This window comes from Somniosus microcephalus, unplaced genomic scaffold (genome assembly GCF_052327205.1).
Source record: "Somniosus microcephalus isolate GS21.2 unplaced genomic scaffold, FLI_Smic_1.0 unresolved_chr3, whole genome shotgun sequence".
In the NCBI taxonomy this organism is placed as follows: domain Eukaryota; kingdom Metazoa; phylum Chordata; class Chondrichthyes; order Squaliformes; family Somniosidae; genus Somniosus; species Somniosus microcephalus.
In genome coordinates this window covers 65,768,576-65,794,168 of record NW_028225181.1, presented here as the reverse complement: position 1 = coordinate 65,794,168, position 25,593 = coordinate 65,768,576, and the positions used below count along the sequence as shown (strand labels likewise).

The 25,593-nt window shown below is 47.0% G+C and overlaps 13 non-coding genes across 13 annotated transcripts; all 13 read left to right on the top strand.

The window, feature by feature from the left end:
• The first annotated feature begins 814 nt into the window (after positions 1-814).
• Positions 815-896, top strand: trnal-uag (transfer RNA leucine (anticodon UAG)). Its single transcript has one exon. It is a non-coding gene; the product is annotated as a tRNA-Leu (tRNA).
• A 1,956-nt stretch (positions 897-2,852) lies between these two features.
• trnal-uag (transfer RNA leucine (anticodon UAG)) lies at positions 2,853-2,934 on the top strand. Its single transcript has one exon. It is a non-coding gene; the product is annotated as a tRNA-Leu (tRNA).
• A 1,956-nt stretch (positions 2,935-4,890) lies between these two features.
• Positions 4,891-4,972, top strand: trnal-uag (transfer RNA leucine (anticodon UAG)). The gene has a single exon. It is a non-coding gene; the product is annotated as a tRNA-Leu (tRNA).
• A 1,956-nt stretch (positions 4,973-6,928) lies between these two features.
• Positions 6,929-7,010, top strand: trnal-uag (transfer RNA leucine (anticodon UAG)). The gene has a single exon. It is a non-coding gene; the product is annotated as a tRNA-Leu (tRNA).
• Positions 7,011-8,968: 1,958 nt separating this feature from the next.
• On the top strand, positions 8,969-9,050 carry trnal-uag (transfer RNA leucine (anticodon UAG)). The gene has a single exon. It is a non-coding gene; the product is annotated as a tRNA-Leu (tRNA).
• Positions 9,051-11,008: 1,958 nt separating this feature from the next.
• On the top strand, positions 11,009-11,090 carry trnal-uag (transfer RNA leucine (anticodon UAG)). Its single transcript has one exon. It is a non-coding gene; the product is annotated as a tRNA-Leu (tRNA).
• A 1,958-nt stretch (positions 11,091-13,048) lies between these two features.
• On the top strand, positions 13,049-13,130 carry trnal-uag (transfer RNA leucine (anticodon UAG)). Its single transcript has one exon. It is a non-coding gene; the product is annotated as a tRNA-Leu (tRNA).
• A 1,957-nt stretch (positions 13,131-15,087) lies between these two features.
• On the top strand, positions 15,088-15,169 carry trnal-uag (transfer RNA leucine (anticodon UAG)). The gene has a single exon. It is a non-coding gene; the product is annotated as a tRNA-Leu (tRNA).
• A 1,957-nt stretch (positions 15,170-17,126) lies between these two features.
• On the top strand, positions 17,127-17,208 carry trnal-uag (transfer RNA leucine (anticodon UAG)). Its single transcript has one exon. It is a non-coding gene; the product is annotated as a tRNA-Leu (tRNA).
• A 1,957-nt stretch (positions 17,209-19,165) lies between these two features.
• Positions 19,166-19,247, top strand: trnal-uag (transfer RNA leucine (anticodon UAG)). Its single transcript has one exon. It is a non-coding gene; the product is annotated as a tRNA-Leu (tRNA).
• Positions 19,248-21,201: 1,954 nt separating this feature from the next.
• Positions 21,202-21,283, top strand: trnal-uag (transfer RNA leucine (anticodon UAG)). The gene has a single exon. It is a non-coding gene; the product is annotated as a tRNA-Leu (tRNA).
• A 1,957-nt stretch (positions 21,284-23,240) lies between these two features.
• Positions 23,241-23,322, top strand: trnal-uag (transfer RNA leucine (anticodon UAG)). The gene has a single exon. It is a non-coding gene; the product is annotated as a tRNA-Leu (tRNA).
• Positions 23,323-25,279: 1,957 nt separating this feature from the next.
• On the top strand, positions 25,280-25,361 carry trnal-uag (transfer RNA leucine (anticodon UAG)). Its single transcript has one exon. It is a non-coding gene; the product is annotated as a tRNA-Leu (tRNA).
• The last annotated feature ends 232 nt before the right edge of the window (positions 25,362-25,593 follow it).

Below are 25,593 nucleotides of genomic sequence, written 5' to 3'. Positions count from 1 at the left end.
CCTGTCTGTCTACCTCCCTCTCTGTTTCTCTCGCAGTCTCGGTTTTCCCTCAGTCTCTGTCTCTGCTTCGTGTTATTCGGCCTGTCTGTCTGTCTCTCTCTCACTCTTTGGTTTCCGCAGTGTCTTTCTCTGTCCCTCCCTTTGTATGGCCAGAAAGACCCTTTCCGGTTTTTTCTGTGTCCTTTTGTGTCCGTCCCATTTTCGGTGGTGTAATACTGAGTGTCCTTGTGACATTGTGCAGCCAAGTGAGCCTGCAAACACGGGTGCTGCGGGGTCCGGGTCTCTGGGTGGTTTGAGGGCCATGCTATAGTTTTCAACACAGCCTGGATGCTGACATTCGTCTCGCTAACACACAGGCCTGTGAGGCATCGGAACCTAAGCACCAGCCGGGATCCCCCACCAGCCGAAAGCAGAGTGGCGCAGCGGAAGCGTGCTGGGCCCATAACCCAGAGGTCGATGGATCGAAACCATCCTCTGCTAGTCGCATTCTTATTTACACCAGCAATAAAATCCTCTATTGCTAGCAACAATCAAACGCACTTATTTTTATCACACTTTACTTACACCAACTTCCTGCTTGCAATACACAACAGGGATAAATTATGAATGAAATTTACAATGGTTGTGTTCCAGCAAACGTCTATTTATTAGAGTTGCCCTGTGAACACGTAGCTTCTTCTGATCCACTGGGTTGCATCAGAAGTGAGTTTGCATTCCACGAATTTAATTTCCTTTTGTTTCCCCAGGTATTTACAAGACCATGCCACATTTCAATCACCAGGTACTTGTTTCAGATTGCGTAACGGCTGGATGTGGTAGCGTGGCCGAGCGGTCTAAGGCGCTGGATTTAGGCTCCAGTCTCTTCGGGGGCGTGGGTTCGAATCCCACCGCTGCCAGATATTGCGACATTCCTAAATTTCGTCGCTTCACCAACAGCAGTAAACCGGGCAGGCATGCTGGTTTTGTGTCACCTTTTCCTTCAGTTGCTACATACAGGCAGATCCGATTCGCAGAATTTCCACTGGTCCACAATTGGCCTGAACCCGGCACCGGACACGACAAACACCGTCACACAACCAACTGAATTCAGGCCGTTCACTCACTCGTCTGCACACCTGCTGCCTCTCACTTATTCAGATATGCACCACTTTTACATTTTTCTTTCTTCCATTTCTTGCAATCTATCGACCGTGCTCCCCCATTGCTGTCACTCGCGCACCCACCATCTCTCCGTCGTTTCCCCGTTCGCCCTTCCAAACTTGCCGGTTGAACAGCACCTCCCATTCACTCGTGTGCTGCAATCCGATTAATTTAACACGAGTATCTTTTTTTCATTCTAACCTATCCAGACAGCGAAAGTTACATTAAGACATGGTTAAGAGAAGATGCATTCTGCAAAAGAAAAGTGTGGGGGAGGGGATCTGGACCCTGACTTCAGGATGAGAGTCAGATGTGTTTTTCATAGCATTAGTCTGAGGAAGATGTGATTAGGAGGGCACATTATTCCTATTGTTCTCTCCTCTTAGAATTATGCAAAATTTCAGGCTCAATGCGTCAGGTTTTTTATCACACTTTATGCTTTACTTACAGCAACTTCCTTCTTGCAATAAACACAAGAACCTGCAACACAACTTTCAAAACACTTTATTCGCACCAACAGAAGCTGCAAATGCTGCAAAGTTGCAGCAGCTTTGGCCTTCCCCTTTCTCTCAACGCATTCCTGCAGCGCCGCGTCGCCAGCACCAGATGATGCTCTTGGCCTTTACACTACAGGGAATACCTCCACACAAAACGGAACACCGTTACACAACACGGAGTACCTTTACACAACAGGAAACACATTACTCAATAGCGGACATCTTTACAAAGCACACAAAACCTCTAAAAAACAGGGAGAACCTGTACACAACAGCGACCATCTTTACACAAGAGGGAACAATTTTATATAACAGGGAACATTTTTACACTACAGGGAATTTGTTTACACAGCAGAACGCACCTTCATGCATGTCTCTCTCTTCATCTCAGTCTCCGTTTCCCTGTCTGTCTACCTCCCTCTCTGTTTCTCTCGCAGTCTCGGTTTTCCCTCAGTCTCTGTCTCTGCTTCGTGTTATTCGGCCTGTCTGTCTGTCTCTCTCTCACTCTTTGGTTTCCGCAGTGTCTTTCTCTGTCCCTCCCTTTGTATGGCCAGAAAGACCCTTTCCGGTTTTTTCTGTGTCCTTTTGTGTCCGTCCCATTTTCGGTGGTGTAATACTGAGTGTCCTTGTGACATTGTGCAGCCAAGTGAGCCTGCAAACACGGGTGCTGCGGGGTCCGGGTCTCTGGGTGGTTTGAGGGCCATGCTATAGTTTTCAACACAGCCTGGATGCTGACATTCGTCTCGCTAACACACAGGCCTGTGAGGCATCGGAACCTAAGCACCAGCCGGGATTACACACCAGCCGAAAGCAGAGTGGCGCAGCGGAAGCGTGCTGGGCCCATAACCCAGAGGTCGATGGATCGAAACCATCCTCTGCTAGTCGCATTCTTATTTACAGCAGCAATAAAATCCTCTATTGCTAGCAACAATCAAACGCACTTATTTTTATCACACTTTACTTACACCAACTTCCTGCTTGCAATAAACAACAGGGATAAATTATGAATGAAATTTACAATGGTTGTGTTCCAGCAAACGTCTATTTATTAGAGTTGCCCTGTGAACACGTAGCTTCTTCTGATCTACTGGGTTGCATCAGAAGTGAGTTTGCCGTCCACGAATTTAATTTCCTTTTGTTTCCCCTGGTATTTACAAGACCATGCCACATTTCAATCGCCAGGTACTAGTTTCAGATTCCGTAACTGCTGGATGTGGTAGCGTGGCCGAGCGGTCTAAGGCGCTGGATTTAGGCTCCAGTCTCTTCGGGGGCGTGGGTTCGAATACCACCGCTGCCAGATATTGCGACATTCCTAAATTTCGTCGCTTCACCAACAGCAGTAAACCGGGCAGGCATGCTGGTTTTGTGTCACCTTTTCCTTCAGTTGCTACATACAGGCAGATCCGATTCGCAGAATTTCCACTGGTCCACAATTGGCCTGAACCCGGCACCGGACACGACAAACACCGTCACACAACCAACTGAATTCAGGCCGTTCACTCACTCGTCTGCACACCTGCTGCCTCTCACTTATTCAGATATGCACCACTTTTACATTTTTCTTTCTTCCATTTCTTGCAATCTATCGACCGTGCTCCCCCATTGCTGTCACTCGCGCACCCACCATCTCTCCGTCGTTTCCCCGTTCGCCCTTCCAAACTTGCCGGTTGAACAGCACCTCCCATTCACTCGTGTGCTGCAATCCGATTAATTTAACACGAGTATCTTTTTTTCATTCTAACCTATCCAGACAGCGAAAGTTACATTAAGACATGGTTAAGAGAAGATGCATTCTGCAAAAGAAAAGTGTGGGGGAGGGGATCTGGACCCTGACTTCAGGATGAGAGTCAGATGTGTTTTTCATAGCATTAGTCTGAGGAAGATGTGATTAGGAGGGCACATTATTCCTATTGTTCTCTCCTCTTAGAATTATGCAAAATTTCAGGCTCAATGCGTCAGGTTTTTTATCACACTTTATGCTTTACTTACAGCAACTTCCTTCTTGCAATAAACACAAGAACCTGCAACACAACTTTCAAAACACTTTATTCGCACCAACAGAAGCTGCAAATGCTGCAAAGTTGCAGCAGCTTTGGCCTTCCCCTTTCTCTCAACGCATTCCTGCAGCGCCGCGTCGCCAGCACCAGATGATGCTCTTGGCCTTTACACTACAGGGAATACCTCCACACAAAACGGAACACCGTTACACAACACGGAGTACCTTTACACAACAGGAAACACATTACTCAATAGCGGACATCTTTACAAAGCACACAAAACCTCTAAAAAACAGGGAGAACCTGTACACAACAGCGACCATCTTTACACAAGAGGGAACAATTTTATATAACAGGGAACATTTTTACACTACAGGGAATTTGTTTACACAGCAGAACGCACCTTCATGCATGTCTCTCTCTTCATCTCAGTCTCCGTTTCCCTGTCTGTCTACCTCCCTCTCTGTTTCTCTCGCAGTCTCGGTTTTCCCTCAGTCTCTGTCTCTGCTTCGTGTTATTCGGTCTGTCTGTCTGTCTGTCTCTCTCTCTTTGGTTTCCGCAGTGTCTTTCTCTGTCCCTCCCTTTGTATGGCCAGAAAGACCCTTGCCGGTTTTTTCTGTGTCCTTTTGTGTCCGTCCCATTGTCGGTGGTGTAATACTGAGTGTCCTTGTGACATTGTGCAGCCAAGTGAGCCTGCAAACACGGGTGCTGCGGGGTCCGGGTCTCTGGGTGGTTTGAGGGCCATGCTATAGTTTTCAACACAGCCTGGATGCTGACATTCGTCTCGCTAACACACAGGCCTGTGAGGCATCGGAACCTAAGCACCAGCCGGGATTACACACCAGCCGAAAGCAGAGTGGCGCAGCGGAAGCGTGCTGGGCCCATAACCCAGAGGTCGATGGATCGAAACCATCCTCTGCTAGTCGCATTCTTATTTACAGCAGCAATAAAATCCTCTATTGCTAGCAACAATCAAACGCACTTATTTTTATCACACTTTACTTACACCAACTTCCTGCTTGCAATAAACAACAGGGATAAATTATGAATGAAATTTACAATGGTTGTGTTCCAGCAAACGTCTATTTATTAGAGTTGCCCTGTGAACACGTAGCTTCTTCTGATCTACTGGGTTGCATCAGAAGTGAGTTTGCCGTCCACGAATTTAATTTCCTTTTGTTTCCCCTGGTATTTACAAGACCATGCCACATTTCAATCGCCAGGTACTAGTTTCAGATTCCGTAACTGCTGGATGTGGTAGCGTGGCCGAGCGGTCTAAGGCGCTGGATTTAGGCTCCAGTCTCTTCGGGGGCGTGGGTTCGAATCCCACCGCTGCCAGATATTGCGACATTCCTAAATTTCGTCGCTTCACCAACAGCAGTAAACCGGGCAGGCATGCTGGTTTTGTGTCACCTTTTCCTTCAGTTGCTACATACAGGCAGATCCGATTCGCAGAATTTCCACTGGTCCACAATTGGCCTGAACCCGGCACCGGACACGACAAACACCGTCACACAACCAACTGAATTCAGGCCGTTCACTCACTCGTCTGCACACCTGCTGCCTCTCACTTATTCAGATATGCACCACTTTTACATTTTTCTTTCTTCCATTTCTTGCAATCTATCGACCGTGCTCCCCCATTGCTGTCACTCGCGCACCCACCATCTCTCCGTCGTTTCCCCGTTCGCCCTTCCAAACTTGCCGGTTGAACAGCACCTCCCATTCACTCGTGTGCTGCAATCCGATTAATTTAACACGAGTATCTTTTTTTCATTCTAACCTATCCAGACAGCGAAAGTTACATTAAGACATGGTTAAGAGAAGATGCATTCTGCAAAAGAAAAGTGTGGGGGAGGGGATCTGGACCCTGACTTCAGGATGAGAGTCAGATGTGTTTTTCATAGCATTAGTCTGAGGAAGATGTGATTAGGAGGGCACATTATTCCTATTGTTCTCTCCTCTTAGAATTATGCAAAATTTCAGGCTCAATGCGTCAGGTTTTTTATCACACTTTATGCTTTACTTACAGCAACTTCCTTCTTGCAATAAACACAAGAACCTGCAACACAACTTTCAAAACACTTTATTCGCACCAACAGAAGCTGCAAATGCTGCAAAGTTGCAGCAGCTTTGGCCTTCCCCTTTCTCTCAACGCATTCCTGCAGCGCCGCGTCGCCAGCACCAGATGATGCTCTTGGCCTTTACACTACAGGGAATACCTCCACACAAAACGGAACACCGTTACACAACACGGAGTACCTTTACACAACAGGAAACACATTACTCAATAGCGGACATCTTTACAAAGCACACAAAACCTCTAAAAAACAGGGAGAACCTGTACACAACAGCGACCATCTTTACACAAGAGGGAACAATTTTATATAACAGGGAACATTTTTACACTACAGGGAATTTGTTTACACAGCAGAACGCACCTTCATGCATGTCTCTCTCTTCATCTCAGTCTCCGTTTCCCTGTCTGTCTACCTCCCTCTCTGTTTCTCTCGCAGTCTCGGTTTTCCCTCAGTCTCTGTCTCTGCTTCGTGTTATTCGGTCTGTCTGTCTGTCTGTCTCTCTCTCTTTGGTTTCCGCAGTGTCTTTCTCTGTCCCTCCCTTTGTATGGCCAGAAAGACCCTTGCCGGTTTTTTCTGTGTCCTTTTGTGTCCGTCCCATTGTCGGTGGTGTAATACTGAGTGTCCTTGTGACATTGTGCAGCCAAGTGAGCCTGCAAACACGGGTGCTGCGGGGTCCGGGTCTCTGGGTGGTTTGAGGGCCATGCTATAGTTTTCAACACAGCCTGGATGCTGACATTCGTCTCGCTAACACACAGGCCTGTGAGGCATCGGAACCTAAGCACCAGCCGGGATTACACACCAGCCGAAAGCAGAGTGGCGCAGCGGAAGCGTGCTGGGCCCATAACCCAGAGGTCGATGGATCGAAACCATCCTCTGCTAGTCGCATTCTTATTTACAGCAGCAATAAAATCCTCTATTGCTAGCAACAATCAAACGCACTTATTTTTATCACACTTTACTTACACCAACTTCCTGCTTGCAATAAACAACAGGGATAAATTATGAATGAAATTTACAATGGTTGTGTTCCAGCAAACGTCTATTTATTAGAGTTGCCCTGTGAACACGTAGCTTCTTCTGATCTACTGGGTTGCATCAGAAGTGAGTTTGCCGTCCACGAATTTAATTTCCTTTTGTTTCCCCTGGTATTTACAAGACCATGCCACATTTCAATCGCCAGGTACTAGTTTCAGATTCCGTAACTGCTGGATGTGGTAGCGTGGCCGAGCGGTCTAAGGCGCTGGATTTAGGCTCCAGTCTCTTCGGGGGCGTGGGTTCGAATCCCACCGCTGCCAGATATTGCGACATTCCTAAATTTCGTCGCTTCACCAACAGCAGTAAACCGGGCAGGCATGCCGGTTTTGTGTCACCTTTTCCTTCAGTTGCTACATACAGGCAGATCCGATTCACAGAATTTCCACTGGTCCACAATTGGCCTGAACCCCGCACCGAACAGGACAAACACCGTCACCCAGCCAACTGAATTCAGGCCGTTCACTCACTCGTCTGCACATCTGCTGCCTCTCACTTATTCAGATATGCACCACTTTTACAATTTTCTTTCTTCCATTTCTTGCAATCTATCGACCGAGCTCCCCCATTGCTGTCACTCTCGCACCCACCATCTCTCCGTCGTTTCCCCGTTCGCCCTTCCAAACTTGCCGGTTGAACAGCACCTCCCATTCACTCGTGTGCTGCAATCAGATTAATTTAATATGAGTATCTTTTTTTCATTCTAACCTATCCAGACAGCGAAAGTTACATTAAGACATGGTTAAGAGAAGATGCATTCTGCAAAAGAAAAGTGTGGGGGAGGGGATCTGGACCCTGACTTCAGGATGAGAGTCAGATGTGTTTTTCATAGCATTAGTCTGAGGAGGATGTGATTAGGAGAGCACATTATTCCTATTGTTCTCTCCTCTTAGAATTATGCAAAATTTCAGGCTCAATGCGTCAGGTTTTTTATCACACTTTATGCTTTACTTACAGCAACTTCCTTCTTGCAATAAACACAAGAACCTGCAACACAACTTTCAAAACACTTTATTCGCACCAACAGAAGCTGCAAATGCTGCAAAGTTGCAGCAGCCTTGGCCTTCCCCTTTCTCTCAACGCATTCCTGCAGCGCCGCGTCGCCAGCACCAGATGATGCTCTTGGCCTTTACACTACAGGGAATACCTCCACACAAAACGGAACACCGTTACACAACACGGAGTACCTTTACACAACAGGAAACACATTACTCAATAGCGGACATCTTTACAAAGCACACAAAACCTCTAAAAAAACAGGGAGAATCTGTACACAACAGCGACCATCTTTACCCAAGAGGGAACAATTTTATATAACAGGGAACATTTTTACACTACAGGGAATTTGTTTACACAGCAGAACGCACCTTCATGCATGTCTCTCTCTTCATCTCAGTCTCCGTTTCCCTGTCTGTCTACCTCCCTCTCTGTTTCTCTCGCAGTCTCGGTTTTCCCTCAGTCTCTGTCTCTGCTTCGTGTTATTCGGTCTGTCTGTCTGTCTGTCTCTCTCTCTTTGGTTTCCGCAGTGTCTTTCTCTGTCCCTCCCTTTGTATGGCCAGAAAGACCCTTGCCGGTTTTTTCTGTGTCCTTTTGTGTCCGTCCCATTGTCGGTGGTGTAATACTGAGTGTCCTTGTGACATTGTGCAGCCAAGTGAGCCTGCAAACACGGGTGCTGCGGGGTCCGGGTCTCTGGGTGGTTTGAGGGCCATGCTATAGTTTTCAACACAGCCTGGATGCTGACATTCGTCTCGCTAACACACAGGCCTGTGAGGCATCGGAACCTAAGCACCAGCCGGGATTACACACCAGCCGAAAGCAGAGTGGCGCAGCGGAAGCGTGCTGGGCCCATAACCCAGAGGTCGATGGATCGAAACCATCCTCTGCTAGTCGCATTCTTATTTACAGCAGCAATAAAATCCTCTATTGCTAGCAACAATCAAACGCACTTATTTTTATCACACTTTACTTACACCAACTTCCTGCTTGCAATAAACAACAGGGATAAATTATGAATGAAATTTACAATGGTTGTGTTCCAGCAAACGTCTATTTATTAGAGTTGCCCTGTGAACACGTAGCTTCTATCTGATCTACTGGGTTGCATCAGAAGTGAGTTTGCCGTCCACGAATTTAATTTCCTTTTGTTTCCCCTGGTATTTACAAGACCATGCCACATTTCAATCGCCAGGTACTAGTTTCAGATTCCGTAACGGCTGGATGTGGTAGCGTGGCCGAGCGGTCTAAGGCGCTGGATTTAGGCTCCAGTCTCTTCGGGGGCGTGGGTTCGAATCCCACCGCTGCCAGATATTGCGACATTCCTAAATTTCGTCGCTTCACCAACAGCAGTAAACCGGGCAGGCATGCCGGTTTTGTGTCACCTTTTCCTTCAGTTGCTACATACAGGCAGATCCGATTCACAGAATTTCCACTGGTCCACAATTGGCCTGAACCCCGCACCGAACAGGACAAACACCGTCACCCAGCCAACTGAATTCAGGCCGTTCACTCACTCGTCTGCACATCTGCTGCCTCTCACTTATTCAGATATGCACCACTTTTACAATTTTCTTTCTTCCATTTCTTGCAATCTATCGACCGAGCTCCCCCATTGCTGTCACTCTCGCACCCACCATCTCTCCGTCGTTTCCCCGTTCGCCCTTCCAAACTTGCCGGTTGAACAGCACCTCCCATTCACTCGTGTGCTGCAATCAGATTAATTTAATATGAGTATCTTTTTTTCATTCTAACCTATCCAGACAGCGAAAGTTACATTAAGACATGGTTAAGAGAAGATGCATTCTGCAAAAGAAAAGTGTGGGGGAGGGGATCTGGACCCTGACTTCAGGATGAGAGTCAGATGTGTTTTTCATAGCATTAGTCTGAGGAGGATGTGATTAGGAGAGCACATTATTCCTATTGTTCTCTCCTCTTAGAATTATGCAAAATTTCAGGCTCAATGCGTCAGGTTTTTTATCACACTTTATGCTTTACTTACAGCAACTTCCTTCTTGCAATAAACACAAGAACCTGCAACACAACTTTCAAAACACTTTATTCGCACCAACAGAAGCTGCAAATGCTGCAAAGTTGCAGCAGCCTTGGCCTTCCCCTTTCTCTCAACGCATTCCTGCAGCGCCGCGTCGCCAGCACCAGATGATGCTCTTGGCCTTTACACTACAGGGAATACCTCCACACAAAACGGAACACCGTTACACAACACGGAGTACCTTTACACAACAGGAAACACATTACTCAATAGCGGACATCTTTACAAAGCACACAAAACCTCTAAAAAAACAGGGAGAATCTGTACACAACAGCGACCATCTTTACCCAAGAGGGAACAATTTTATATAACAGGGAACATTTTTACACTACAGGGAATTTGTTTACACAGCAGAACGCACCTTCATGCATGTCTCTCTCTTCATCTCAGTCTCCGTTTCCCTGTCTGTCTACCTCCCTCTCTGTTTCTCTCGCAGTCTCGGTTTTCCCTCAGTCTCTGTCTCTGCTTCGTGTTATTCGGTCTGTCTGTCTGTCTGTCTCTCTCTCTTTGGTTTCCGCAGTGTCTTTCTCTGTCCCTCCCTTTGTATGGCCAGAAAGACCCTTGCCGGTTTTTTCTGTGTCCTTTTGTGTCCGTCCCATTGTCGGTGGTGTAATACTGAGTGTCCTTGTGACATTGTGCAGCCAAGTGAGCCTGCAAACACGGGTGCTGCGGGGTCCGGGTCTCTGGGTGGTTTGAGGGCCATGCTATAGTTTTCAACACAGCCTGGATGCTGACATTCGTCTCGCTAACACACAGGCCTGTGAGGCATCGGAACCTAAGCACCAGCCGGGATTACACACCAGCCGAAAGCAGAGTGGCGCAGCGGAAGCGTGCTGGGCCCATAACCCAGAGGTCGATGGATCGAAACCATCCTCTGCTAGTCGCATTCTTATTTACAGCAGCAATAAAATCCTCTATTGCTAGCAACAATCAAACGCACTTATTTTTATCACACTTTACTTACACCAACTTCCTGCTTGCAATAAACAACAGGGATAAATTATGAATGAAATTTACAATGGTTGTGTTCCAGCAAACGTCTATTTATTAGAGTTGCCCTGTGAACACGTAGCTTCTATCTGATCTACTGGGTTGCATCAGAAGTGAGTTTGCCGTCCACGAATTTAATTTCCTTTTGTTTCCCCTGGTATTTACAAGACCATGCCACATTTCAATCGCCAGGTACTAGTTTCAGATTCCGTAACGGCTGGATGTGGTAGCGTGGCCGAGCGGTCTAAGGCGCTGGATTTAGGCTCCAGTCTCTTCGGGGGCGTGGGTTCGAATCCCACCGCTGCCAGATATTGCGACATTCCTAAATTTCGTCGCTTCACCAACAGCAGTAAACCGGGCAGGCATGCCGGTTTTGTGTCACCTTTTCCTTCAGTTGCTACATACAGGCAGATCCGATTCACAGAATTTCCACTGGTCCACAATTGGCCTGAACCCCGCACCGAACAGGACAAACACCGTCACCCAGCCAACTGAATTCAGGCCGTTCACTCACTCGTCTGCACATCTGCTGCCTCTCACTTATTCAGATATGCACCACTTTTACAATTTTCTTTCTTCCATTTCTTGCAATCTATCGACCGAGCTCCCCCATTGCTGTCACTCTCGCACCCACCATCTCTCCGTCGTTTCCCCGTTCGCCCTTCCAAACTTGCCGGTTGAACAGCACCTCCCATTCACTCGTGTGCTGCAATCAGATTAATTTAATATGAGTATCTTTTTTTCATTCTAACCTATCCAGACAGCGAAAGTTACATTAAGACATGGTTAAGAGAAGATGCATTCTGCAAAAGAAAAGTGTGGGGGAGGGGATCTGGACCCTGACTTCAGGATGAGAGTCAGATGTGTTTTTCATAGCATTAGTCTGAGGAGGATGTGATTAGGAGAGCACATTATTCCTATTGTTCTCTCCTCTTAGAATTATGCAAAATTTCAGGCTCAATGCGTCAGGTTTTTTATCACACTTTATGCTTTACTTACAGCAACTTCCTTCTTGCAATAAACACAAGAACCTGCAACACAACTTTCAAAACACTTTATTCGCACCAACAGAAGCTGCAAATGCTGCAAAGTTGCAGCAGCCTTGGCCTTCCCCTTTCTCTCAACGCATTCCTGCAGCGCCGCGTCGCCAGCACCAGATGATGCTCTTGGCCTTTACACTACAGGGAATACCTCCACACAAAACGGAACACCGTTACACAACACGGAGTACCTTTACACAACAGGAAACACATTACTCAATAGCGGACATCTTTACAAAGCACACAAAACCTCTAAAAAAACAGGGAGAATCTGTACACAACAGCGACCATCTTTACCCAAGAGGGAACAATTTTATATAACAGGGAACATTTTTACACTACAGGGAATTTGTTTACACAGCAGAACGCACCTTCATGCATGTCTCTCTCTTCATCTCAGTCTCCGTTTCCCTGTCTGTCTACCTCCCTCTCTGTTTCTCTCGCAGTCTCGGTTTTCCCTCAGTCTCTGTCTCTGCTTCGTGTTATTCGGTCTGTCTGTCTGTCTGTCTCTCTCTCTTTGGTTTCCGCAGTGTCTTTCTCTGTCCCTCCCTTTGTATGGCCAGAAAGACCCTTGCCGGTTTTTTCTGTGTCCTTTTGTGTCCGTCCCATTGTCGGTGGTGTAATACTGAGTGTCCTTGTGACATTGTGCAGCCAAGTGAGCCTGCAAACACGGGTGCTGCGGGGTCCGGGTCTCTGGGTGGTTTGAGGGCCATGCTATAGTTTTCAACACAGCCTGGATGCTGACATTCGTCTCGCTAACACACAGGCCTGTGAGGCATCGGAACCTAAGCACCAGCCGGGATTACACACCAGCCGAAAGCAGAGTGGCGCAGCGGAAGCGTGCTGGGCCCATAACCCAGAGGTCGATGGATCGAAACCATCCTCTGCTAGTCGCATTCTTATTTACAGCAGCAATAAAATCCTCTATTGCTAGCAACAATCAAACGCACTTATTTTTATCACACTTTACTTACACCAACTTCCTGCTTGCAATAAACAACAGGGATAAATTATGAATGAAATTTACAATGGTTGTGTTCCAGCAAACGTCTATTTATTAGAGTTGCCCTGTGAACACGTAGCTTCTATCTGATCTACTGGGTTGCATCAGAAGTGAGTTTGCCGTCCACGAATTTAATTTCCTTTTGTTTCCCCTGGTATTTACAAGACCATGCCACATTTCAATCGCCAGGTACTAGTTTCAGATTCCGTAACGGCTGGATGTGGTAGCGTGGCCGAGCGGTCTAAGGCGCTGGATTTAGGCTCCAGTCTCTTCGGGGGCGTGGGTTCGAATCCCACCGCTGCCAGATATTGCGACATTCCTAAATTTCGTCGCTTCACCAACAGCAGTAAACCGGGCAGGCATGCCGGTTTTGTGTCACCTTTTCCTTCAGTTGCTACATACAGGCAGATCCGATTCACAGAATTTCCACTGGTCCACAATTGGCCTGAACCCCGCACCGAACAGGACAAACACCGTCACCCAGCCAACTGAATTCAGGCCGTTCACTCACTCGTCTGCACATCTGCTGCCTCTCACTTATTCAGATATGCACCACTTTTACAATTTTCTTTCTTCCATTTCTTGCAATCTATCGACCGAGCTCCCCCATTGCTGTCACTCTCGCACCCACCATCTCTCCGTCGTTTCCCCGTTCGCCCTTCCAAACTTGCCGGTTGAACAGCACCTCCCATTCACTCGTGTGCTGCAATCAGATTAATTTAATATGAGTATCTTTTTTTCATTCTAACCTATCCAGACAGCGAAAGTTACATTAAGACATGGTTAAGAGAAGATGCATTCTGCAAAAGAAAAGTGTGGGGGAGGGGATCTGGACCCTGACTTCAGGATGAGAGTCAGATGTGTTTTTCATAGCATTAGTCTGAGGAGGATGTGATTAGGAGAGCACATTATTCCTATTGTTCTCTCCTCTTAGAATTATGCAAAATTTCAGGCTCAATGCGTCAGGTTTTTTATCACACTTTATGCTTTACTTACAGCAACTTCCTTCTTGCAATAAACACAAGAACCTGCAACACAACTTTCAAAACACTTTATTCGCACCAACAGAAGCTGCAAATGCTGCAAAGTTGCAGCAGCCTTGGCCTTCCCCTTTCTCTCAACGCATTCCTGCAGCGCCGCGTCGCCAGCACCAGATGATGCTCTTGGCCTTTACACTACAGGGAATACCTCCACACAAAACGGAACACCGTTACACAACACGGAGTACCTTTACACAACAGGAAACACATTACTCAATAGCGGACATCTTTACAAAGCACACAAAACCTCTAAAAAAACAGGGAGAATCTGTACACAACAGCGACCATCTTTACCCAAGAGGGAACAATTTTATATAACAGGGAACATTTTTACACTACAGGGAATTTGTTTACACAGCAGAACGCACCTTCATGCATGTCTCTCTCTTCATCTCAGTCTCCGTTTCCCTGTCTGTCTACCTCCCTCTCTGTTTCTCTCGCAGTCTCGGTTTTCCCTCAGTCTCTGTCTCTGCTTCGTGTTATTCGGTCTGTCTGTCTGTCTGTCTCTCTCTCTTTGGTTTCCGCAGTGTCTTTCTCTGTCCCTCCCTTTGTATGGCCAGAAAGACCCTTGCCGGTTTTTTCTGTGTCCTTTTGTGTCCGTCCCATTGTCGGTGGTGTAATACTGAGTGTCCTTGTGACATTGTGCAGCCAAGTGAGCCTGCAAACACGGGTGCTGCGGGGTCCGGGTCTCTGGGTGGTTTGAGGGCCATGCTATAGTTTTCAACACAGCCTGGATGCTGACATTCGTCTCGCTAACACACAGGCCTGTGAGGCATCGGAACCTAAGCACCAGCCGGGATTACACACCAGCCGAAAGCAGAGTGGCGCAGCGGAAGCGTGCTGGGCCCATAACCCAGAGGTCGATGGATCGAAACCATCCTCTGCTAGTCGCATTCTTATTTACAGCAGCAATAAAATCCTCTATTGCTAGCAACAATCAAACGCACTTATTTTTATCACACTTTACTTACACCAACTTCCTGCTTGCAATAAACAACAGGGATAAATTATGAATGAAATTTACAATGGTTGTGTTCCAGCAAACGTCTATTTATTAGAGTTGCCCTGTGAACACGTAGCTTCTTCTGATCTACTGGGTTGCATCAGAAGTGAGTTTGCCGTCCACGAATTTAATTTCCTTTTGTTTCCCCTGGTATTTACAAGACCATGCCACATTTCAATCGCCAGGTACTAGTTTCAGATTCCGTAACTGCTGGATGTGGTAGCGTGGCCGAGCGGTCTAAGGCGCTGGATTTAGGCTCCAGTCTCTTCGGGGGCGTGGGTTCGAATCCCACCGCTGCCAGATATTGCGACATTCCTAAATTTCGTCGCTTCACCAACAGCAGTAAACCGGGCAGGCATGCCGGTTTTGTGTCACCTTTTCCTTCAGTTGCTACATACAGGCAGATCCGATTCACAGAATTTCCACTGGTCCACAATTGGCCTGAACCCCGCACCGAACAGGACAAACACCGTCACCCAGCCAACTGAATTCAGGCCGTTCACTCACTCGTCTGCACATCTGCTGCCTCTCACTTATTCAGATATGCACCACTTTTACAATTTTCTTTCTTCCATTTCTTGCAATCTATCGACCGAGCTCCCCCATTGCTGTCACTCTCGCACCCACCATCTCTCCGTCGTTTCCCCGTTCGCCCTTCCAAACTTGCCGGTTGAACAGCACCTCCCATTCACTCGTGTGCTGCAATCAGATTAATTTAATATGAGTATCTTTTTTTCATTCTAACCTATCCAGACAGCGAAAGTTACATTAAGACATGGTTAAGAGAAGATGCATTCTGCAAAAGAAAAGTGTGGGGGAGGGGATCTGGACCCTGACTTCAGGATGAGAGTCAGATGTGTTTTTCATAGCATTAGTCTGAGGAGGATGTGATTAGGAGAGCACATTATTCCTATTGTTCTCTCCTCTTAGAATTATGCAAAATTTCAGGCTCAATGCGTCAGGTTTTTTATCACACTTTATGCTTTACTTACAGCAACTTCCTTCTTGCAATAAACACAAGAACCTGCAACACAACTTTCAAAACACTTTATTCGCACCAACAGAAGCTGCAAATGCTGCAAAGTTGCAGCAGCCTTGGCCTTCCCCTTTCTCTCAACGCATTCCTGCAGCGCCGCGTCGCCAGCACCAGATGATGCTCTTGGCCTTTACACTACAGGGAATACCTCCACACAAAACGGAACACCGTTACACAACACGGAGTACCTTTACACAACAGGAAACACATTACTCAATAGCGGACATCTTTACAAAGCACACAAAACCTCTAAAAAAACAGGGAGAATCTGTACACAACAGCGACCATCTTTACCCAAGAGGGAACAATTTTATATAACAGGGAACATTTTTACACTACAGGGAATTTGTTTACACAGCAGAACGCACCTTCATGCATGTCTCTCTCTTCATCTCAGTCTCCGTTTCCCTGTCTGTCTACCTCCCTCTCTGTTTCTCTCGCAGTCTCGGTTTTCCCTCAGTCTCTGTCTCTGCTTCGTGTTATTCGGTCTGTCTGTCTGTCTGTCTCTCTCTCTTTGGTTTCCGCAGTGTCTTTCTCTGTCCCTCCCTTTGTATGGCCAGAAAGACCCTTGCCGGTTTTTTCTGTGTCCTTTTGTGTCCGTCCCATTGTCGGTGGTGTAATACTGAGTGTCCTTGTGACATTGTGCAGCCAAGTGAGCCTGCAAACACGGGTGCTGCGGGGTCCGGGTCTCTGGGTGGTTTGAGGGCCATGCTATAGTTTTCAACACAGCCTGGATGCTGACATTCGTCTCGCTAACACACAGGCCTGTGAGGCATCGGAACCTAAGCACCAGCCGGGATTACACACCAGCCGAAAGCAGAGTGGCGCAGCGGAAGCGTGCTGGGCCCATAACCCAGAGGTCGATGGATCGAAACCATCCTCTGCTAGTCGCATTCTTATTTACAGCAGCAATAAAATCCTCTATTGCTAGCAACAATCAAACGCACTTATTTTTATCACACTTTACTTACACCAACTTCCTGCTTGCAATAAACAACAGGGATAAATTATGAATGAAATTTACAATGGTTGTGTTCCAGCAAACGTCTATTTATTAGAGTTGCCCTGTGAACACGTAGCTTCTTCTGATCTACTGGGTTGCATCAGAAGTGAGTTTGCCGTCCACGAATTTAATTTCCTTTTGTTTCCCCTGGTATTTACAAGACCATGCCACATTTCAATCGCCAGGTACTAGTTTCAGATTCCGTAACTGCTGGATGTGGTAGCGTGGCCGAGCGGTCTAAGGCGCTGGATTTAGGCTCCAGTCTCTTCGGGGGCGTGGGTTCGAATCCCACCGCTGCCAGATATTGCGACATTCCTAAATTTCGTCGCTTCACCAACAGCAGTAAACCGGGCAGGCATGCCGGTTTTGTGTCACCTTTTCCTTCAGTTGCTACATACAGGCAGATCCGATTCACAGAATTTCCACTGGTCCACAATTGGCCTGAACCCCGCACCGAACAGGACAAACACCGTCACCCAGCCAACTGAATTCAGGCCGTTCACTCACTCGTCTGCACATCTGCTGCCTCTCACTTATTCAGATATGCACCACTTTTACAATTTTCTTTCTTCCATTTCTTGCAATCTATCGACCGAGCTCCCCCATTGCTGTCACTCTCGCACCCACCATCTCTCCGTCGTTTCCCCGTTCGCCCTTCCAAACTTGCCGGTTGAACAGCACCTCCCATTCACTCGTGTGCTGCAATCAGATTAATTTAATATGAGTATCTTTTTTTCATTCTAACCTATCCAGACAGCGAAAGTTACATTAAGACATGGTTAAGAGAAGATGCATTCTGCAAAAGAAAAGTGTGGGGGAGGGGATCTGGACCCTGACTTCAGGATGAGAGTCAGATGTGTTTTTCATAGCATTAGTCTGAGGAGGATGTGATTAGGAGAGCACATTATTCCTATTGTTCTCTCCTCTTAGAATTATGCAAAATTTCAGGCTCAATGCGTCAGGTTTTTTATCACACTTTATGCTTTACTTACAGCAACTTCCTTCTTGCAATAAACACAAGAACCTGCAACACAACTTTCAAAACACTTTATTCGCACCAACAGAAGCTGCAAATGCTGCAAAGTTGCAGCAGCCTTGGCCTTCCCCTTTCTCTCAACGCATTCCTGCAGCGCCGCGTCGCCAGCACCAGATGATGCTCTTGGCCTTTACACTACAGGGAATACCTCCACACAAAACGGAACACCGTTACACAACACGGAGTACCTTTACACAACAGGAAACACATTACTCAATAGCGGACATCTTTACAAAGCACACAAAACCTCTAAAAAAACAGGGAGAATCTGTACACAACAGCGACCATCTTTACCCAAGAGGGAACAATTTTATATAACAGGGAACATTTTTACACTACAGGGAATTTGTTTACACAGCAGAACGCACCTTCATGCATGTCTCTCTCTTCATCTCAGTCTCCGTTTCCCTGTCTGTCTACCTCCCTCTCTGTTTCTCTCGCAGTCTCGGTTTTCCCTCAGTCTCTGTCTCTGCTTCGTGTTATTCGGTCTGTCTGTCTGTCTGTCTCTCTCTCTTTGGTTTCCGCAGTGTCTTTCTCTGTCCCTCCCTTTGTATGGCCAGAAAGACCCTTGCCGGTTTTTTCTGTGTCCTTTTGTGTCCGTCCCATTGTCGGTGGTGTAATACTGAGTGTCCTTGTGACATTGTGCAGCCAAGTGAGCCTGCAAACACGGGTGCTGCGGGGTCCGGGTCTCTGGGTGGTTTGAGGGCCATGCTATAGTTTTCAACACAGCCTGGATGCTGACATTCGTCTCGCTAACACACAGGCCTGTGAGGCATCGGAACCTAAGCACCAGCCGGGATTACACACCAGCCGAAAGCAGAGTGGCGCAGCGGAAGCGTGCTGGGCCCATAACCCAGAGGTCGATGGATCGAAACCATCCTCTGCTAGTCGCATTCTTATTTACAGCAGCAATAAAATCCTCTATTGCTAGCAACAATCAAACGCACTTATTTTTATCACACTTTACTTACACCAACTTCCTGCTTGCAATAAACAACAGGGATAAATTATGAATGAAATTTACAATGGTTGTGTTCCAGCAAACGTCTATTTATTAGAGTTGCCCTGTGAACACGTAGCTTCTTCTGATCTACTGGGTTGCATCAGAAGTGAGTTTGCCGTCCACGAATTTAATTTCCTTTTGTTTCCCCTGGTATTTACAAGACCATGCCACATTTCAATCGCCAGGTACTAGTTTCAGATTCCGTAACGGCTGGATGTGGTAGCGTGGCCGAGCGGTCTAAGGCGCTGGATTTAGGCTCCAGTCTCTTCGGGGGCGTGGGTTCGAATCCCACCGCTGCCAGATATTGCGACATTCCTAAATTTCGTCGCTTCACCAACAGCAGTAAACCGGGCAGGCATGCCGGTTTTGTGTCACCTTTTCCTTCAGTTGCTACATACAGGCAGATCCGATTCACAGAATTTCCACTGGTCCACAATTGGCCTGAACCCCGCACCGAACAGGACAAACACCGTCACCCAGCCAACTGAATTCAGGCCGTTCACTCACTCGTCTGCACATCTGCTGCCTCTCACTTATTCAGATATGCACCACTTTTACAATTTTCTTTCTTCCATTTCTTGCAATCTATCGACCGAGCTCCCCCATTGCTGTCACTCTCGCACCCACCATCTCTCCGTCGTTTCCCCGTTCGCCCTTCCAAACTTGCCGGTTGAACAGCACCTCCCATTCACTCGTGTGCTGCAATCAGATTAATTTAATATGAGTATCTTTTTTTCATTCTAACCTATCCAGACAGCGAAAGTTACATTAAGACATGGTTAAGAGAAGATGCATTCTGCAAAAGAAAAGTGTGGGGGAGGGGATCTGGACCCTGACTTCAGGATGAGAGTCAGATGTGTTTTTCATAGCATTAGTCTGAGGAGGATGTGATTAGGAGAGCACATTATTCCTATTGTTCTCTCCTCTTAGAATTATGCAAAATTTCAGGCTCAATGCGTCAGGTTTTTTATCACACTTTATGCTTTACTTACAGCAACTTCCTTCTTGCAATAAACACAAGAACCTGCAACACAACTTTCAAAACACTTTATTCGCACCAACAGAAGCTGCAAATGCTGCAAAGTTGCAGCAGCCTTGGCCTTCCCCTTTCTCTCAACGCATTCCTGCAGCGCCGCGTCGCCAGCACCAGATGATGCTCTTGGCCTTTACACTACAGGGAATACCTCCACACAAAACGGAACACCGTTACACAACACGGAGTACCTTTACACAACAGGAAACACATTACTCAATAGCGGACATCTTTACAAAGCACACAAAACCTCTAAAAAAACAGGGAGAATCTGTACACAACAGCGACCATCTTTACCCAAGAGGGAACAATTTTATATAACAGGAACATTTTTACACTACAGGGAATTTGTTTACACAGCAGAACGCACCTTCATGCATGTCTCTCTCTTCATCTCAGTCTCCGTTTCCCTGTCTGTCTACCTCCCTCTCTGTTTCTCTCGCAGTCTCGGTTTTCCCTCAGTCTCTGTCTCTGCTTCGTGTTATTCGGTCTGTCTGTCTGTCTGTCTCTCTCTCTTTGGTTTCCGCAGTGTCTTTCTCTGTCCCTCCCTTTGTATGGCCAGAAAGACCCTTGCCGGTTTTTTCTGTGTCCTTTTGTGTCCGTCCCATTGTCGGTGGTGTAATACTGAGTGTCCTTGTGACATTGTGCAGCCAAGTGAGCCTGCAAACACGGGTGCTGCGGGGTCCGGGTCTCTGGGTGGTTTGAGGGCCATGCTATAGTTTTCAACACAGCCTGGATGCTGACATTCGTCTCGCTAACACACAGGCCTGTGAGGCATCGGAACCTAAGCACCAGCCGGGATTACACACCAGCCGAAAGCAGAGTGGCGCAGCGGAAGCGTGCTGGGCCCATAACCCAGAGGTCGATGGATCGAAACCATCCTCTGCTAGTCGCATTCTTATTTACAGCAGCAATAAAATCCTCTATTGCTAGCAACAATCAAACGCACTTATTTTTATCACACTTTACTTACACCAACTTCCTGCTTGCAATAAACAACAGGATAAATTATGAATGAAATTTACAATGGTTGTGTTCCAGCAAACGTCTATTTATTAGAGTTGCCCTGTGAACACGTAGCTTCTTCTGATCTACTGGGTTGCATCAGAAGTGAGTTGCCGTCCACGAATTTAATTTCCTTTTGTTTTCCCCTGGTATTTACAAGACCATGCCACATTTCAATCGCCAGGTACTAGTTCAGATTCCGTAACGGCTGGATGTGGTAGCGTGGCCGAGCGGTCTAAGGCGCTGGATTTAGGCTCCAGTCTCTTCGGGGGCGTGGGTTCGAATCCCACCGCTGCCAGATATTGCGACATTCCTAAATTCGTCGCTTCACCAACAGCAGTAAACCGGGCAGGCATGCGTTTTGTGTCACCTTTTCCTTCAGTTGCTGACATACAGGCAGATCCGATTCACAGAATTTCCACTGGTCCACAATTGGCCTGAACCCGCACCGAACAGGACAAACACCGTCACCCAGCCAACTGAATTCAGGCCGTTCACTCACTCGTCTGCACATCTGCTGCCTCTCACTTATTCAGATATGCACCACTTTTACAATTTTCTTTCTTCCATTTCTTGCAATCTATCGACCGAGCTCCCCATTGCTGTCACTCTCGCACCCACCATCTCTCCGTCGTTTCCCCGTTCGCCCTTCCAAACTTGCCGGTTGAACAGCACCTCCATTCACTCGTGTGCTGCAATCAGATTAATTTAATATGAGTATCTTTTTTCATTCTAACCTATCCAGACAGCGAAAGTTACATTAAGACATGGTTAAGAGAAGATGCATTCTGCAAAAGAAAAGTGTGGGGAGGGGATCTGGACCCTGACTTCAGGATGAGAGTCAGATGTGTTTTTCATAGCATTAGTCTGAGGAGGATGTGATTAGGAGAGCACATTATTCCTATTGTTCTCTCCTCTTAGAATTATGCAAAATTTCAGCTCAATGCGTCAGGTTTTTTATCACACTTTATGCTTTACTTACAGCAACTTCCTTCTTGCAATAAAACACAAGAACCTGCAACACAACTTTCAAAACACTTTATTCGCACCAACAGAAGCTGCAAATGCTGCAAAGTTGCAGCAGCCTTGCCTTCCCTTTCTCTCACGCATTCCTGCAGCGCCGCGTCGCCAGCACCAGATGATGCTCTTGGCCTTTACACTACAGGGAATACTCCACACAAAACGGAACACCGTTACACAACACGGAGTACCTTTACACAACAGGAAACACATTACTCAATAGCGACATCTTTACAAAGCACACAAAACCTCTAAAAAAACAGGGAGAATCTGTACACAACAGCGACCATCTTTACCCAAGAGGGAACAATTTTATATAACAGGGAACATTTTACACTACAGGGAATTTGTTTACACAGCAGAACGCACCTTCATGCATGTCTCTCTCTCATCTCAGTCTCCGTTTCCCTGTCTGTCTACCTCCTCTCTGTTTCTCTCGCAGTCTCGGTTTTCCCTCAGTCTCTGTCTCTGCTTCGTGTTATTCGGTCTGTCTGTCTGTCTGTCTCTCTCTCTTTGGTTTCCGCAGTGTCTTTCTCTGTCCCTCCCTTTGTATGGCCAGAAAGACCCTTGCCGGTTTTTTCTGTGTCCTTTTGTGTCCGTCCCATTGTCGGTGGTGTAATACTGAGTGTCCTTGTGACATTGTGCAGCCAAGTGAGCCTGCAAACACGGGTGCTGCGGGGTCCGGGTCTCTGGGTGGTTTGAGGGCCATGCTATAGTTTTCAACACAGCCTGGATGCTGACATTCGTCTCGCTAACACACAGGCCTGTGAGGCATCGGAACCTAAGCACCAGCCGGATACACACCAGCCGAAAGCAGAGTGGCGCAGCGGAAGCGTGCTGGGCCCATAACCCAGAGGTCGATATAACCCAGAGGTCGATGGATCGAAACCATCCTCTGCTAGTCGCATTCTTATTTACAGCAGCAATAAAATCCTCTATTGCTAGCAACAATCAAACGCACTTATTTTTATCACACTTTACTTACACCAACTTCCTGCTTGCAATAAACAACAGGGATAAATTATGAATGAAATTTACAATGGTTGTGTTCCAGCAAACGTCTATTTATTAGAGTTGCCCTGTGAACACGTAGCTTCTTCTGATCTACTGGGTTGCATCAGAAGTGAGTTTGCCGTCCACGAATTTAATTTCCTTTTGTTTCCCCTGGTATTTACAAGACCATGCCACATTTCAATCGCCAGGTACTAGTTTCAGATTCCGTAACGGCTGGATGTGGTAGCGTGGCCGAGCGGTCTAAGGCCCTGGATTTAGGCTCCAGTCTCTTCGGGGGCGTGGGTTCGAATCCCACTGCTGCCAGATATTGCGACATTCCTAAATTTCGTCGCTTCACCAACAGCAGTAAACCGGGCAGGCATGCCGGTTTTGTGTCACCTTTTCCTTCAGTTGCTACATACAGGCAGATCCGATTCACAGAATTTCCACTGGTCCACAATTGGCCTGAACCCCGCACCGAACACTACAAACACCGTCACCCAGCCAACTGAATTCAGGCCGTTCACTCACTCGTCTGCACATCTGCTGCCTCTCACTTATTCAGATATGCACCACTTTTACAATTTTCTTTCTCCCATTTCTTGCAATCTATCGACCGAGCTCCCCCATTGCTGTCACTCTCGCACCCACCATCTCTCCGTCGTTTCCCCGTTCGCCCTTCCAAACTTGCCGGTTGAACAGCACCTCCCATTCACTCGTGTGCTGCAATCCGATTAATTTAACACGAGTATCTTTTTTTCATTCTAACCTATCCAGACAGCGAAAGTTACATTAAGACATGGTTAAGAGAAGATGCATTCTGCAAAAGAAAAGTGTGGGGGAGGGGATCTGGACCCTGACTTCAGGATGAGAGTCAGATGTGTTTTTCATAGCATTAGTCTGAGGAGGATGTGATTAGGAGGGCACATTATTCCTATTGTTCTCTCCTCTTAGAATTATGCAAAATTTCAGGCTCAATGCGTCAGGTTTTTTATCACACTTTATGCTTTACTTACAGCAACTTCCTTCTTGCAATAAACACAAGAACCTGCAACACAACTTTCAAAACACTTTATTCGCACCAACAGAAGCTGCAAATGCTGCAAAGTTGCAGCAGCCTTGGCCTTCCCCTTTCTCTCAACGCATTCCTGCAGCGCCGCGTCGCCAGCACCAGATGATGCTCTTGGCCTTTACACTACAGGGAATACCTCCACACAAAACGGAACACCGTTACACAACACGGAGTACCTTTACACAACAGGAAACACATTACTCAATAGCGGACATCTTTACAAAGCACACAAAACCTCTAAAAAAACAGGGAGAATCTGTACACAACAGCGACCATCTTTACCCAAGAGGGAACAATTTTATATAACAGGGAACATTTTTACACTACAGGGAATTTGTTTACACAGCAGAACGCACCTTCATGCATGTCTCTCTCTTCATCTCAGTCTCCGTTTCCCTGTCTGTCTACCTCCCTCTCTGTTTCTCTCGCAGTCTCGGTTTTCCCTCAGTCTCTGTCTCTGCTTCGTGTTATTCGGTCTGTCTGTCTGTCTCTCTCTCTCTCTTTGGTTTCCGCAGTGTCTTTCTCTGTCCCTCCCTTTGTATGGCCAGAAAGACCCTTGCCGGTTTTTTCTGTGTCCTTTTGTGTCCGTCCCATTGTCGGTGGTGTAATACTGAGTGTCCTTGTGACATTGTGCAGCCAAGTGAGCCTGCAAACACGGGTGCTGCGGGGTCCGGGTCTCTGGGTGGTTTGAGGGCCATGCTATAGTTTTCAACACAGCCTGGATGCTGACATTCGTCTCGCTAACACACAGGCCTGTGAGGCATCGGAACCTAAGCACCAGCCGGGATTACACACCAGCCGAAAGCAGAGTGGCGCAGCGGAAGCGTGCTGGGCCCATAACCCAGAGGTCGATGGATCGAAACCATCCTCTGCTAGTCGCATTCTTATTTACAGCAGCAATAAAATCCTCTATTGCTAGCAACAATCAAACGCACTTATTTTTATCACACTTTACTTACACCAACTTCCTGCTTGCAATAAACAACAGGGATAAATTATGAATGAAATTTACAATGGTTGTGTTCCAGCAAACGTCTATTTATTAGAGTTGCCCTGTGAACACGTAGCTTCTTCTGATCTACTGGGTTGCATCAGAAGTGAGTTTGCCGTCCACGAATTTAATTTCCTTTTGTTTCCCCTGGTATTTACAAGACCATGCCACATTTCAATCGCCAGGTACTAGTTTCAGATTCCGTAACGGCTGGATGTGGTAGCGTGGCCGAGCGGTCTAAGGCCCTGGATTTAGGCTCCAGTCTCTTCGGGGGCGTGGGTTCGAATCCCAGCGCTGCCAGATATTGCGACATTCCTAAATTTCGTCGCTTCACCAACAGCAGTAAACCGGGCAGGCATGCCGGTTTTGTGTCACCTTTTCCTTCAGTTGCTACATACAGGCAGATCCGATTCACAGAATTTCCACTGGTCCACAATTGGCCTGAACCCCGCACCGAACACTACAAACACCGTCACCCAGCCAACTGAATTCAGGCCGTTCACTCACTCGTCTGCACATCTGCTGCCTCTCA